Source organism: Argiope bruennichi, chromosome X1 (genome assembly GCF_947563725.1).
Source record: "Argiope bruennichi chromosome X1, qqArgBrue1.1, whole genome shotgun sequence".
Lineage (NCBI taxonomy): Eukaryota > Metazoa > Arthropoda > Arachnida > Araneae > Araneidae > Argiope > Argiope bruennichi.
In genome coordinates this window covers 38182943-38200089 of record NC_079162.1, presented here as the reverse complement: position 1 = coordinate 38200089, position 17147 = coordinate 38182943, and the positions used below count along the sequence as shown (strand labels likewise).

The following is a 17147-nucleotide window of genomic DNA, read 5'->3' as shown; positions in this document are numbered from 1 at the left end:
TCAGAGTATATTATCGCTAGAATTTCCAATTTCGAAAGTTTTCTCTCCCAACTGTAATTGAACTCGGTTTCCTAAGCATGCAAAAGAAAACTTAAACATACCACAATATACTTTTCTCATTAAGAGAAGGAATACCTTTCCAGAATTCCTAATTTTAATCCTAGTTTTTCACAGACAATTTACATGCATATTACAATATAGCTTTATTTCATAAAGCTATGTTTCTTTATGTCAGAATATTTCACAAAAATATTATAACGATAATACTTAGTTTAAGAATAGTTCTTTAAGTTGATTCTGAGTTTTAAAAATTCAAATTTCTAAAGTCAAATTTAAGTGCAATCATTTCAACTCCAAAGAGAAATTATTGATCTTAAGATTTAGATAACTTTTTTTTATCTAATTATTCAGTATAGTATATTCACCAAGTTTCATATAAGTTATAAAAACCAAAGATATGCGATTAAGACGAAATTTAAAAAACTTCTGTTGCTTTGTTTGATGGATATTGAATATATATAAGGAAAACTAAGATTATCATTGGTAAATAAAAGTCTGAACTAATTGTACCAACAATTGACTAAAAGCACATTTCAATTGAAATTCCCCTCATAAAATTGTATTAAGCGTATACAAAATTCTTATTTAATCGAACATGATCAAGAAATAAATTATTGCGAAGATTGTGTAAAAATCAATCAATTGTCACCACCAATTTTCAATAAGATGATAAGGTATACATGGTACGCTTCCCAACTTTCTGATGAAAAAGAGACATTTTTAAATGCAAATGAAGTTTGTTTTCCCATATATCTCTTAAAGAAACCTTGCTCTTGTGGACAATCGTCATTTATCAGTAATGCAAAATGTTGAAATATATTTTATTTTAAATTTTTTTACTATAGTTACCATTCTGGTTATTGTATATAATCGAAAGTAAATGTAAATTGGATAATTTTTTAGAAATATTGAATAATTTTTTACGATGTATTTATAATTAATAATTATCACCATTTATGTTGTATTTATTACTATTTTTTTAAATATTAAATTAAAATTTAAGTATTAAAATAATAAAAATTTATCCTTGCATAAAAATAAGTAGCATATTATTTAAAACTATCTGTAAATAGTTAATTAAATTTAAATAATTTTATTTTGTTAAAAAATGCATATATATTTATAATTTTTTTCTTATAAAATTTTAATTTTATTATGTATTTTGAAGATAAATATTTATTTTGGGTGAAAAAATTAAGAGCATATTAATTAAGAGTATTTATAAATTTTTAATTGAATAAAAGTTATTAAAAAAGAAAAAAATGACTATCCAGGTTCGAACCCTCATCTTCCGCATACGAGATGGTTACCTAGACAACTATGCCATCAGGATCATGGAGACGGGTGTCAAGTTATTAGTATATAAGCTTCATCAAAAGTTTGGGGACCATTTTCTCGAAATTGACTGGCCATTGCGTTTTAATATTTTCATGAATGAACATTCCGAATGTATACTATCATTATACTAAATCTCATCCAAATCTCAGATTTCAACCCCGTGCCCCCCCCCCCCTTGTCAGCTATATTCATTAATAAACTCATTTAGTTATTGAAATACTTGAGTATTTTTACAAAAATGTAAATGCCTATTTACACATCTGATTTGAGAGATCCGATATCACAAAATTAATAGTTTCCTTAGATCTTAAACATCAGGAAACGAAAATGTATTACAGTTTCCTTCATTGATTAATTGATCTTCTGTATCCAATTACAAATTAATATTTTAATTTTCTTTCTCTTGCTCCTACAAAATCTAAATTAAAAATCTGTTTTTTATACATTCCTAAATTGCTTATTGAATCCAATATGAAATGCCTTAAATAGATTAATTATAAACAGGTTTTTAAATAATAGTTTGTAAAATAATAAGATCTACTTCTCAAGCATACATGAAATTAAATAAAGCCCGAGCATCGCTGATGAAGTTTATTCTGCTGTATACTTTGAAATCGTCATTACCGGTCTGCATGCTTTCTTCTCATGTAAAATTAAATTAGCGTATGAATACCATTTCCAGCATTTCTATGCAAGTTAAATATGATTTTCTCTATAGTGCTTTAATTTTGCAATGTACATTTGCAAACATTTTGTTAGAATAAACCACACCATAGAAAATTATTCTGGAATATAATTTGTTAGAGGTACTTGCTTTAAATCTTCTAGAATTTAATATACTCCATAAAATTTATACTGATATCTGTTATCGTTGAAAATAAAATGTAAATGCCACTGAGGTACATTGCTCAGGTAATTCTATTTAAAGCATATACACTAAAAAATAAAATATTTTTCAACTTTCGAATCAAACCCTGAGAATAAAAGTTCAAAGAGATCCCTAATTATCTAAAACAGCTGTATTTTGGTAATTTTGAGGTTAAAGTGTTGAGTTTCTAAATACTAGAAAAAAGTACATAAAAAAGTACATTTCTTGTCATTTACATCACAGAAACGCAACTATTTTCAGTTCACGTGAATTGTCCGTATTCCTTTCGATACAAAATCCTGATTTTTATCGAAATGGGTTTTATCGAAATTGTTTTCAGCACGTTTTCTTAAAATCTGTAAACCCTAGAGTTTTAAACTGTCAAACTATGTGACTAACTTTCCCACTGTCGCCAGTAAACAAACAAAATTAAATGTCTTTGTCAACTTCCTGGTGATTGATTTTTCTCCCATAGGAAACGAAGAAGGGTAATCAGACATTTAATATAATATTAAAGAAGTTTCAGTCAACTACTGGAATTGAAATATTGAACCTTGCAGTTTCTTAATTGAAAGCACTCTGTTTGTTTTTTAATTGTCTGGAGACTGTGTTCATAAGCACGGTTTGTTAGTTGAGATAAAACAAGCATCTTCCATTATTTCGGCTTGTTAATTTAAATATGACGTAGATTATATCTCGATTTCGGTGAGTCTCTGCATTTATAAGTACTTTAACTGTTAGTTTTAGTAGATTTAAATTGCAAATGAACAAAGGGATGCTCCAGATCTGTTTTATTTACAATCGAACATTACAAAAGCATGGCAAAATGGAGTATAACAACAGAATTTCGACAAAGCACAATAAATTACTAAAATTGTTGACAATTTAAATTATGAAATTTTAAAAGAGATTGTGAAGCTTGTTTAATTTTTTATGGAAAAATAGAACGAAAATACAAAACATTCCAAAAATTGTTTCTTTCATCCGATATAGTCTAATTTATTGTGCTAGTAGCTGATTCTCAGAACTTCCAGAAATATGTTGAAAGGTAAAAGGGGCAATCAAATTTAAAAAAATCAGGAAATATAAATAAACTGTTAAAATACTTCCATATTTGATGAATAAGCAATAATAACCTGTAAAATGAAGATGCATTCATTATTCTACGATTTTATATCCTTATAAGATTAAAGATACATAGCTTGGAAGAGTATGAATACTGCTATAGAATGTATTTATAAAAATATTGCTACTTCATATGTTATTTACCAAGATATATGCATAAATAAAACTCAGTTCAAAGAAAAAAAGATATGAAATTAAACTTTTCCCTTTATCTTAATATTGGAGATTTATTTTATGTCATGAAAACTATTTCAGATATTTTATGTCAAAAAAGCATTTCATGTAGTACATCCTGGAATTTTGAAATGTTCTGGGTTACCTGACAGATGTCATGCTTCTTTTACATGCAAATCATTACTCCATAACAAAACATTAAACAAGTTTATATCTTTATCCTCAATCAAATTAATGTTTTTCAAGCAGCTGCTTTTATGTTGAACTTTTTAAAATTTTAATAATAATCTAGATCTTTCATGGTAATAATCTGAAAAACTCAATAATCAAATTCAGTGAAAAATATTTATTTCTAATAAATATAAATAACGACCATCATACAGAATGAAACTTAATTTTCAGCTATGAAAATGATACTGTAATTTATTGTAGCATTACATTTAACTATTTCAAGAAACAAAAAAATTACTATTCTATTTTTCCTTTAATTGCGTCACTCAAAATAATATGAAGAAACGAAAACGAATATCTTATCTCTTACAAAACATAATGACTTGTAAAACTAAAATTGTACTTCTGTCTTATGACCTTTGCACAAAATTCGATCTAAATTTAATTATTTAATTTTAATTAAATATTTTTCGTATAAAGAATTATGAACTTCTACGAATGAATTCTTAAACCTTTTTAGAAACTCTCATAAAAATGATCCCTTAAATTTTGCTGTGCACAAAAATACTCTTCACTTGTTCCAGAAAAAAAAATGTTAAAGCCCCCTACCTCTAGGAAATGTATATTAAGCTTTAAATATACAGCAAAAAAGAAAAATGCTAATGCATAAATGTTTGAACAAATGGCATTACTTCACTTTTAAAGCTTGGCAGGCTTCTTAAGAGCTGCTGAGTGAGAATACAAAGAGAAAAATTGTAAAGATTATTCGTGGAGACAGAACTCTTGGTTCTCCATACATTTCAGTAATCCAATGCGTGTCTTTCATTCCGGATGTGGCTGCATTCCATACTCTTCCCCCCTCCCCCAATGGTCTTGCATGTATATGGCTTCTCGAAGAAAATGCAATCGACCCCATAAATCTCCACTCTCCACCTAAGATTGGCCGAAGACATAATCAGAGTTTATCTCATTATATTTATTGTCGCAATGTTATCGCCTTTATAAAATGGTAAGGATAATTTATGGTGCGAGAGTATTTATAGATCCTCTGAGAAAGATCTCAAGATGGTAAATCTTTAGTTTTAGTAAATGCTTTTAAGCACCCCGAGTTTGCTTTCTAGAAAAGAGAGATGAGTAAAATATAGTTAAAAAGGGAACAATTAAGGGGTGTTCTGAAATGGATAAAATAATGCCTGAATATTTAAATAAAATCCTTTTCTCTCTAAAATAACATTCATAATAAACAGCTAGTTGGGTATCGTTTGATTTAGTTTTATTGTCTTTATTATGAATTATTGTCTATTGATAACAATTTTTTGTATTATCTTCTTTAACCAAAAACTGTGCAAGTATATAAATAAGTTATTAAATTAGATATGTGTTATTTCAGTTATAATTATTGAACTAAGTAAGCAAACTTCAATGAAACAAAGTTAAAGTTTGCTTACTGAACTTTAATTTTTCGAATCGTAGTATTTATTCAATATTTTTTATTCAACTTTTAAGAATTTGTTCAATAATATTGCTATTAGTTTTTAATTCTCACAATTTTTGCTTGAAATTACGTAGCGTAATACCTTGGTTTTTGTTGTCTTCAGTTATTGACGACATTTCTTTTTGAAATATTTGTCTGTTTTTGCTTATTAACTTTATTAAAAAAATAGTTGATTCTTCGGAATATTCATAAGTTAAGATTTTATTCCCCAGAAACCATTTTATATCATTTCACATGGTATTTCAAAAGTCTTAGATATGCTGTAGTACTCTTTCCATATGTCTTTCTTTCTTTCTTTTTTTTTTTTTTTTTTTTTTTTGAGGGAAGACTGAATCTTAAAATTCTTGGCAGTGGCTAGTAACTAGAGAATTTAAGATACACAAAAAAAATGACTAAGCTTCTCTTACTGGTAAACCATTTAGAAATTTTTATAATGTTTAGTAGAAGAATGAAATGAAATTGTCTGCGATGTAGAGAGAAAACAAGAAAGAACAGGTTACGAGGCCAATTTTCAATGATAGATGGCTATTCATTGTCTGCGAAAACTACTTCCAAAATAATCGCCCCTTAAGTGTTTCCTGCTAATGGACAAAGATCCTCTACGTTCTTCAGAGCTGAAAGTCACATTATTGCTGGAGATCAGTTTTATCATAGGGAGGATTTTGCTTCTAATACTACACCACTCATTATGCAAAATGCCGTTTCAAATTTTAAGAAACTGTACCGGAGATTAATGATTTAAAGGTGTTTTGTGATGGCATCAAACATAGAACTGCCCTTAAGGCAGTTTCGGTGAAGATATCTCAACATTCTCAAATGCATTAGCCTCGCATAAAGGCTTGGCAATGAGTGACATCCAGAAAGATTAAATCTGTCTGGAGGAAACTACAACCCACTCTGATGACTCTGCATATGTAACGTAGCCGTAAAATGATTTGTGGGAATCCATGGATTTGGAGGTGAACTTGAGGATGTGGAAGAGTTGATTTATAACCTCATAGAATTAACGACTGAAGAACTGCAAGACCTTCACTTAGAATTAAAACATAGCTAATGAAACTGCTGCTTCAATTTAGAAGGAAAAGACAGAGAAGAATGGACCTTCTTTAGAGATTAAGGGTATATTCCAAAAGTGGAGTACGGTATAGAGATTTTTAATGAAAAATCACGCGAAGTTGTCGTAGGTCGTGTCTGTAACTTTTTAATGATCATATCTTACCCCAATTTAGGCGAATCCTAAAGAAACGGCAGAAACAGACCACTTTGGAGAGTTTTCTCGTACAAAATAAGCCCAGTGATTTCGAAATTAGTTCTAGTGTCAACAGACTAAGAAGGGAAGACCCCAGATAGTACCTTGATATCTTATCCTAATGAAGAAAGATTTTCCTTCCAAACAATAAAATCTGCACGTCTGTTTTCCCCTCTTCCTCTTCTTCTTTAAACCAAGAATAATCTTTAGAAAGGTATAAAATGTAAATGTTCATTGGTTCTTTTCTTTAGGCTTCATACTCATTCTATGTGAATGTCTCACAGTTTTCGGCACTAAACACTGTATTCGTTCTATTATTTGTGTATATATTGATACTTTTCATAATTAACAGAAAAAAATGGCATTTTTTTAAAGTTTTATTGCTTTATTTGAAGAAGCTTTAAGATGCAAAATAAGAAGAAAAATGAATGAAAAAACGCTGAAAGAATTAGTTACTAGGAATAAATATTTGTAAAAATAAAATGTTACAAATAAAGTTTATTCTCGAAATATATAACGTCGCTTATGATGTGTCTAAAATTCAGCAATAGTAATAATAATTATTAAAGCAAATTATGGTGATTCATTATATCGTTTAAAATCTATCAGCATGAAATTATTCAACTTGTCATCAGAAAGCAGTCTTGTTAGTTATTGAAATAGAAGAAAATAAGTCATCCGAATTCAGTATTCTGTACCAAGAAAATATATATTGTGTGGAATGTACACCAAAAAAGTGCCTAATGCATAAATATTTAAACAAATGGTGTTATTTCAACTTAAATCTTACCAGAGTCTGCGAAAATGACTTAGCATGAACATAAAAAAGGTGTATAGATTATTCACCGAGACGGAACTCTTGGTCTTCCATACATCTTGACAATTCTATGCGTGTCTGCCATTCCGTATATGACTGCATCTCATATTCTTCTCCCCCCCCAATGGTGGTATGGATTTCTGAAAGAAAAAAAATCTCTTAGAATGATATCAAAACTCTTAATCTAAAATTAGCTGAAAACTTGATTATCTCATTATATTTATTGTCTCAACGTTAGCGCGTTTATAAAGCAGTAATGATAATTTATTATGCGATCCATTAATAGATCTACCGACAAAGATTTAAAAATGGTAAAGATTTAATTTTGATAAATAATTCAAATATTTCGAGAATCCAGGGGAAAAGTAAAACCCGGATAAAGTCCGAAATTTAAATAGTGTTTTCTAATGTACAGAATTCGTAGCTAAATATCTAAATAAATTCCTTTTCCTTTTAAAAGATGCCTTAATATAATACAGAAAATATAAGGATAGAGAGTTTTATTTTCACGTTCTAAATAAGAAAGTTTTATTTGGAAATAAAAGGTTTTATATTTTCTTTTCAGAAAATAGATGTTAGTATTATATAGAGTATTCATTCTAATTGTGGACTAATAGCTAACTCTTATGTCGTTAGAGATAAGCATATAATTCCAAGTGAAAAAATTTTCTAAATAACATAAATATTTACATTTTAAATTATTTGAATTAATAAATGTGACGTTAAAAATTATGAAATCTAAATTTCAAGACGGTTATTAATCATCTTTAATGAAATATTTTTAGCACACAAAAATGTTCAATTCTTCTGCGACCAAGACTGACAATGTTATGAAGCTTTACATTACATTATTTTAGTCAAATTCATAGTCGTTTTCAAGAGGAATATTGCGTTGATAGGTCAATAATCTTCGATGAGGACACCGAAATGGCTTAAACCATCTAAAATATTGATATTCAATGTTTCTTAACTCGGTCAATTTTAGTTACAAAAGTTTATTTTAAAAATAAATAGGACTGCGGTAAATATAAAAATGTAGATTTCGTAATATTTACAAAAATGCATTCATTATTGACTGAACAGTATAAAATAATATTTTTCATCTCGTTTAGAGCATATTTCCCATTAGAAGAAATGGCTATCTTGATATGAAAGTTAGCTATTGGGCCACGGTCATATCGAACACCCTGTATAATATGTTATGTTCATAAGAATTATACAATTAAGTTTAATGAAAGCAAATTCTTAATTTCAGTAATGATGATTGAAATGATATATTAATTAAACAGCTAGTTTCTCTTTATAGAAAACATATATTTATTTTCAATTCTGAATTCTAAAAAATATAGACAGATATTCTAGCATTTCTTAAAGAGACAGAAAATATCGATATAACTTCATGGGTGTTATTTTAAGTTAAACATAAAAGGAAACATTCTTTTTTCTTATTCATCTTATGCTTCCCGCATGTGTTTGTAATTTGTGTTTTAAAATGCATTTTGTTAAACAATTTTTGTTATATTAATAGTTGAGGAGAGTAAGTAATATTACGCATAAAAAAAATAAAAATCATTAAAAATTTTTAACGATCGAAAATCTCTAAATTTTTTTCTAAGCAACAAAAGCAATTTAGAATATCTGGACTTTACAAACGGAAATATTTATTATAAATATTATTATAATATTTTTTATGTTTGAAGAAATTTTTATCTTGATCTAAAAAATTCTAGTAAAAAATTACCAACAAAATACTAAAGGTTTTTCTAATAAAGTTATAATAAAAAAAATATCACAAATTTAATTTTCTGAACTTCGAAATCTTTGAGTAGAAATAAAATTCTATTTTATAAAACATGCCTATATTTTGCAGTTTAGCTTATTTTTACGATATAATATATTATATCAAATTCATTATCTTTACCAATATAATGTTATAATCTACAGTCAATTTTATACGAAATTTGGAAATAGTTTAAATAATGACGTAGTAAATAGTAAAATTATTTATCATTCGTTTGATATGCGCTCTTAGTTATATTTCCTCTTTAAATGTGAAACGAATCAGCATAAAAATCAATATATTTATATTCATATTACCATGAAATACCGATGAAAAATAACAATCAGTCTTCTAAAATTTTGAATGAAAATAAAATTCCTCCAATTAAATAACAATGGTCGCAATTAAAATTAATCAGATTTCCTTTTACAGTCGTAACTACACATTTAAATCTATTAATTCTGGACGAATTCCTCCCTCGCTACAAACCTGCCTACCTATCTCAGCTACCTGACAAAATATATCCTTGAACTATTTGATTCCACTTTATACATCCGTCACTTAATTAATCAAAATTAAAACACGCATCCCCCGAGCATTGATGGAAGGTTCGTTATACGGTAGTTTCAAATCCTTTTCTCTTTAAACTACAATAATCTCACCCTGGGTTATTCTAATACCAGTACAAAATGAACTAAGCCTGAACAGCTGAAATGCAAGGAAACTTCCACAAGCAGAAACGCAAACGATGCAGATCATGCGAGGCGTTCTTCTAATCCTAGTCGCACATCTAGATTACTCTGGGTTCGACCGCTTAATTTAACTTCTAGCTTATTCAGCGTTATGTGTCAAAATGACGTCAGTAAGCTATGGAACCCTCCCTTTTAGATGGAGTGGAGTCATGATTATTACGACTATAGACTGCAATAATTTTCTTCCCTTGCGGAAGTTATGTGTCACAAGTATCTTGAGCATTATTTTGCTCTAGACTCTTGATTTTCAGTTTTTGAAATGAGATTCTTAATAGGTTTGTTTCAATCTGTGATTACCTTTCAAATAATGTCATTGTGAATAAATTAATAAAATTTAGTTGAAAGAATGAACATATATATTAAGACGAATATCTTTAATAATGTATTTAATGGCATACGGAAGATTTTCAAAAAACAAATTTAATTTCCGAGCATGCTTGTTTGGGAATGAGGAAAACATTTCTGTGATATAAATTAGACTACGTCGGTGTTTTGGGAAAAATCTTTATCAGCGTGCTAAAGTGTGTTCAAATTTTAATGGAATATTTACCTAAAGGGGCATTACTGGAGTATTACTTAATATTATTAGGGAATTATTTATGGAGTATTACTGTCAGAAAAAAAATGTTAGATTCTTCGAAATTACCATTATAACCTTTTCATTTAAAAAATGCCATTAAAGTGATTTTATTTCCTTTTTCAATAAAATTTGTACCTTAAATTAGGTGAACAAATATATTTAAATCCTTCAGTTTATCTCATAGTAAGCTTTTCCAACATCAATTGTGCAATAATACAAAGGTATTTCTAAGAAAAAATTACTTTTAATAAAAATATTAGAACACGTGTTTGCTATTTTTCTATTATCTTCCTGTTACGATTAGAGCAATATACAAGAAGCATTAATTGCTGGTGAACAAAGATAAATAAGTAGAACATAATAGTTTACCTCATTCATGAGAATATTCAAACCAGTGACAAGAGTGCTCGCTTACTGTTTGCCAGTGTTCTAATAGCTAGTGCTTTTGATGTAATATTTCAATGAAGATGAGAGAATAATTAAAAACACTTTTATTCGAAAGTTAGAAGTCCTTATTTTAAATATTTCTCTACTCTATATATGAGTAATAGATACGTAATCCATCCTTTTCAAAATACTGGAATATAAGGCCTATGATTCTTCAAAATAAGTTTAATTAAAATTAACATTTCTTATTAACAATATGTATAGGCACATCTTATTATTGATACTATTGCGTAGTGTATTTAAATCATCAACAAGGGGAATATAGCCCCCAGTAATTTAGTTCCGTCATTGGGGTCGATTTCTAATGGTTCAATAATACAAAATATATACCACTAGCACATATCATACACATCTGTATATTTCTTAAAGGAAAGATTTTTGAAAAAATTGGTCCACTTACACTTCATTTGTAAGATGTCCATAAATATTTTGCATTAAAAATTGACATGAATGAAGTTATCATTTATTAATTAATTTGAATAATATACTCTTAAAATTATTGATTATTCCCATTTAAAGACTTAAGGAACTTTATGTATTTTGAAATACATATTTAAAATTTTAAAAACTGTATAAAGATATCGACAGCATTAATGATCGCCAGTATAAATTCCTAAAAATATTTTTTAATGCTGCACGATGCAAGACTTTCCTATACTTTCTATGAAGCATGATTTTCACCGTTCAAAAAATACTTGTCAAAAAGTCGTTCAAACGAGAAGGCAAAGATGATCCAAAAAAATCAAAAATAAAAATGAACTCTATTCAAGAAACTCTAAAGTTGATGTTGGTAAACAAAAGAAATCCGAAAGTAAAGAAAATAAAGTGAACAATAAAGTAAGAGAAGTGAAGAAGGCCACTTACTTAAAAGAATAAGTTGGCTTTCCAAAAAGTTGAATAACAAAATTATATTCGGGCTAAACATAGATATTTGTCTTTGCCTGAGAAAACTATGATAAGGTAAGCAAAAAAATTTTATATGAAGATAGGTGTCGAAAAATATTCCGAGTGGGGATTTACTTTAAAGGAAAACTTCTGGCTCAATTTTGCTTTCAGAGACAAAATTCGTTGATAATTTATTTTCCTTGGAATAAAAGTGCTTTACCTTGTTAAATATCGTAAAGTTCAATTAATATGTTTGCTATAAAGACTCTGTTTTAAATGGCAGAAGTAAATATTTATCTAATTTGAAAAACTTTTAAACTCTACGTAGAATTATTATTAAGATAATAATTAGATTAAAACACACATCATAATCTTAATTCTAATTTTGATTACAGTACAAATATTTAATTTCACACAATGAGACTTTACTGTATCGCAGAACCAAATAGAAAGTTAATCCTAATTTTCGAGGAGAAGTCTGGATGCAATTAACGTCGCTTGCAGTCATTGTAGAGAGTCTGCACTTTATATCTACCTCTGTAATGATCATTCTATTTAAATATATGGGAAAGGCCGTCATAGTTCAAATGGCAATATGTGTTTTCGTGGGATACAATGTTCTCCTGTTCACTTAATGTGATACATATAATATTACTCGCCACGCATGGGTTATTTTTCGTAGCTATATCTTACAGACTACTTATGTAAAGTTAATCCTGTTTGCTTTATTTGATCTAAATAGAATCACTCAGGAAGTGTAGGATATTTTTCATAGTATTATCTTACCAGAAGCACATGTTAAGATAATCTTTCTCTTCTTTATTTTAATAATCACATGAGTGCATTCAATACTTTCAATGCTAGAATTATAAGAATAACGAATATTCAGAACCACTTTGAATCTAGTCCATGAATGCTTTAGATTCATAAAATCTACGTTTTGTGCGAAAATATACACACTGAACTATTAATGAAGTTTTATACTCATGATCATTATATCAATGCAGGGAATACCATATAGATAAATATTTATACGCAAAAATCCTGGAACATGTTTTATTCTTGCTACTGCTGTATATTTTGTCACCTTGAATAAGTAAGTTAAGTAAATAATTGTATATAAACTTACTCAGGAATGTATTCGCTACTGAAATGTATTCATTCATATAGTGTTTGCGTACATTTTTTTTTCTCTCCTCACTTGGATAAATTTCACTAAGCTAATATTATTCTGAGGCTGCACCTAATATAAATGAATAGAGATTACAAATAATTGCAATTTATATGCATATAATAGGAATAAAAAAAATAACTTTAGTTACCAAGATTCCTGAAGAAAAGTGATACACTGATTCGTATAATAAACTACTTTATAATATTTAAGACTTGTAATTAAGCCAATAGAAAAAATGAAGTAATGTTACTTTTAATTCGTTTCTTTTATTAAATAATTCAGACAAAACGTATAAAAATTGACTGGAAGTGAATTACACATTCTATGTATGTCCTAAAACTCTCAATTTTCACAAATCATACTGGTGAGAGTGGTCTTCCCGAAACTTTCTCGCATACTGTCTAATACATTTGTATATTATGTGTATTATACATTTGTGTATTATGAATCGTATCGGTGAAAATACCTACGAAAAAGTTTATTAGAATACGATCTTTGGTCATATTTTTGGTATTTAATCATTGGGATGCGATTAATACAAAAGTACCAGGAAACCGAAATTATATTTTGGATACCTCTTTTCCGATCAACTAAAATCACAATTTAACACAGCACTACAATTTTAGACATAAAATCACATACCAAATTTCATATATTTAAGGCATTGCAATTTTTTATCACGTTTACATGCTTGTGAAAGTACAGACCGGATTGATTCCCAATTTTATATGTATCTACATTTTAAATGTTAAATCTGTGTACAAAATTTTATACATATAACTATTCATTTTGTTGCTGTCGTTTATATATATTCAGACATCCGGACAGAGAGACCCTCTGAATGAATTCCATTTAAAATTTATGGAAATTTGCAATTTAAAAGTAAAGACCATATATTAAATTTCATCCATCTTGTGAATAACAGATATAAAATTAAAATCTTGTTTTTCAATGAATTTGGTTTTCGGATTCTATGTTTGTTTGATCTTTAGATAAAATAAAGTAGGAATATTTTTTACCCTCTTATTTGGCAAGGTTGCTCAGAGGAAACGTCTGTTCTGTTTGGCTCTCATGGGAGTTATACGACTCCAAATACTTTACATGAATATTGTAAGCATACCCTCCTGTACATATTTCTAACTAATAATTAAAATAAATTAACCGAAATTTCTAACACGTAAATATATTATATATCCTACTTACTTAGTATGCGCAGCTCAAAAAGGTTTTCCTTTAACTTTTCACTATTTGCCGTTTACAGGATTAAATAGAAGTGACTCTGCAAATGATTACTTTACACTTAAAAAAATACTAATAATATATTAATTGATGAATTAAAGATTAAACGAAGATTCATCAGACATTTTGTTTTAGATAACGTCTTTTATTCCAATTTTCTGTTACAAGAACATCAGATAGTAACGTGATTTTACAATTAAAAGTTGTACTCATCTGTTTGTTTGAAGAATTGATATTTCACTGGAAAAAATGTTTAAAAATCCAAATGCCTTTGGAAAAGATAACTGTTTCTAGATTTATAGAAATTTAATACCATTTGGGATTTCATGTAAAATTTGCTTTTCTTCAAAAATGTTTCTCAAGCACTAAATGTGACAGAATCGGGAAGAATATTTTGAATAAATGCATTCGTATTATATATTAACCATAATGGATTTCGATGCATATATATGCAAGCTGATTCGATACTGCTCGCATAAACTTTTGGAGAATGTAGAGACTTCAAAGACATATTGGAATCGTTTAGATATGCAGGGTCGTAAACATCATCTTCATGGTGTAGATGGCGTTGGAAAATTCCTCCTCTCTGCCAATGACAGTAAATCTTTCTTTCGGCATTATTTAGGCCCATTTAATGAGCCTATACTTCATACTTGATTATCTGAATTCATGGTGCTTTCATTCGCTGACAATATTTGACACCTGTTCATGAATTCATTTTCAATTACTGATATGCTAATAATAAAAAAACATATTGATCATTGACTCGTATTCGCATCTTGAGTTTTCTGCACACTAACATAAGACAATAACGTTTAAAGCAATTGCTATTTTATTCTGATTCATCGTCAAACACTCTACCCAATCGGAATTTAGGAAACACCCTGTTTATATAATAGTTTAATTTAATCCATATATATTAACCTTACCCTCACTACTATTTAATCAAACGTTTTAAACTCAGGAATATGCTAATAACTTTAATTACAATTGATGAATGGATGAATCCATAAATATTTAAACTGCTTACATATGAATTCAGTTACTAAACAGGGGCCGATTAACTGTGGCTACACTTTGAAAACCATAAATCTCATTTTTAGAGGGTATTTACATTTTAATAAATAGAGTCTGAGAGAGCTATCATATAATTTTCAATTATTCTGATATCTCAGTTAGTCAAATAATTTCTCTTAAATAAACATCATATACTATTTCTGTAAGCTAATATATGTAAAAAGAGTTGTAGGATTAAATTTGAATTTACTTTTGCATAATTAAGTCTTTGTTTCATAATCGTGATAGTCTAATCTATCTCTTTTGCATCGTAAATGATATTTTGAATTTAAATAATATACTAGTCGTGGTAATTAACTATATAAAATTAATGCATATTCTAAAGGTTAATTAATTGCAACATTTAAAATGTGTTCTAAATGCATTTCAGTGAGCACATGTATTAATTAATAAAATATATATTATCGATTACCATTGAAATTAACAACAAAAAGCGATCGCGTTTTAAAAATAGATAATTGTACATTAATAACTACTATGAAACAAAAAATGCAACATACACGCAACTTATTCAAGATATAAAGAAATCAATAAATATTTCTAGCAAGATAATCCAAGAAATAAAGAAAATCAAATGAAACGGAATTTTAAAAAGCACTTAGATAGACGCACAGTGCATTAAATTTATAATAAAATCATGCTGAAGTCTTTAATTCTAGATGGATTTTTCGAGTCGAATCAAATCCTTTTAAACGTTTGACGTTTAAAAAATTGACGTTTCTTTGATAACTGATTATAATATTATAATAATACAAAAGACAATTTACTTGCGCCCAAATCTCAATCTCTATATTTTACGATGAAAATTATGAGCAACCTTTTGAAAGAATTAAAATAATTAACGATCCTAAAGCTGATTAAATAATAAAGAGGGTACTCAATGTTTGTTCTAGTAACAAACAACAGATCAAGAAATGTACCCAATAAAAATTCAAAATAAAATATATGTTAAGGCTTTTTCTTGAAATAATAACTTATGCCATTAAATAATCAATGTTAGGATCCGATTAAAACTTTTTCGATTTCAAAATATTAAAATCCATTCCTCAAGATTACTGAAATACCAGGAGTTCTGTGATTTCCTTTTTCGTGAACGATGAAGACCTAAAAATAATTATACTTTGCAAGGCTTTAAATAAGCAGGGTGCAAATTTTGTATAATAATTCAATAAGTGCAACACACCTATTGAAATAATCCGATTTTTATGTTATACTCTTGAGTTACACTTTCCATAAAGATAATAGGATTAAGATGCTTATCGATAGTGTTTTTATAATTGTTTTTCATCCAAAAGTTTTGCAATCCCTAATACTATCCCAGTTTTGAAAAGAAATAGATATAAAATAATGTTGAGAAAGAAATTAATTAAGAAATTATGTATGTGTTATTTTCAAAAATCCGTAGAGCATTTTTTTTAATTTAAAAACCAAGCAAAAGGAGAAATAAAAAGTAAATTAATCTCGAAAAAAAATCAATTCTAATATTGTGAATTTAAAGTTGAGTAACAAATTAATTTTCTCTTTTTCTTTTCTCCTTGATGGAAAAGCTTGAATAGCACAATTTGTAGAACTTCTAAGAAATAAACTAAAGATCGAGAGCAGGATCTAAAAAATGTAGCAATTAATATTTTAAACGAAGATCGGAAAAAAGAAATCTTGAAATATTTTTAAGAATATTGATACGAGATATCTAGCTGAAACACCGCGAAATTACAATAAAAAACTTACATTTTTAATGTAAATGGAAGACAACATGTAGGGTCACTTTATTTTGCCTTTCTTCATAATTAATAAAATTAGCTTTTTTGTATGGTTTATACAATAGTGCACATAGGTGAAACTATGCATATGATAATTTTAAAAAAAAAGACAGATAAGATGCAAAAAGGTAAATTTTGTCTTTATAATACATCATA

General features: G+C 28.0%; 1 long non-coding RNA gene across 1 annotated transcript in view; it reads left to right on the top strand.

Annotated features, from left to right (window-relative positions):
* The window catches only part of LOC129959450 (uncharacterized), a 314177-nt gene that overhangs the window by 203161 nt on the left and 93869 nt on the right, over positions 1 to 17147 (top strand). The gene's annotated exons all lie outside the window — the stretch shown is intronic.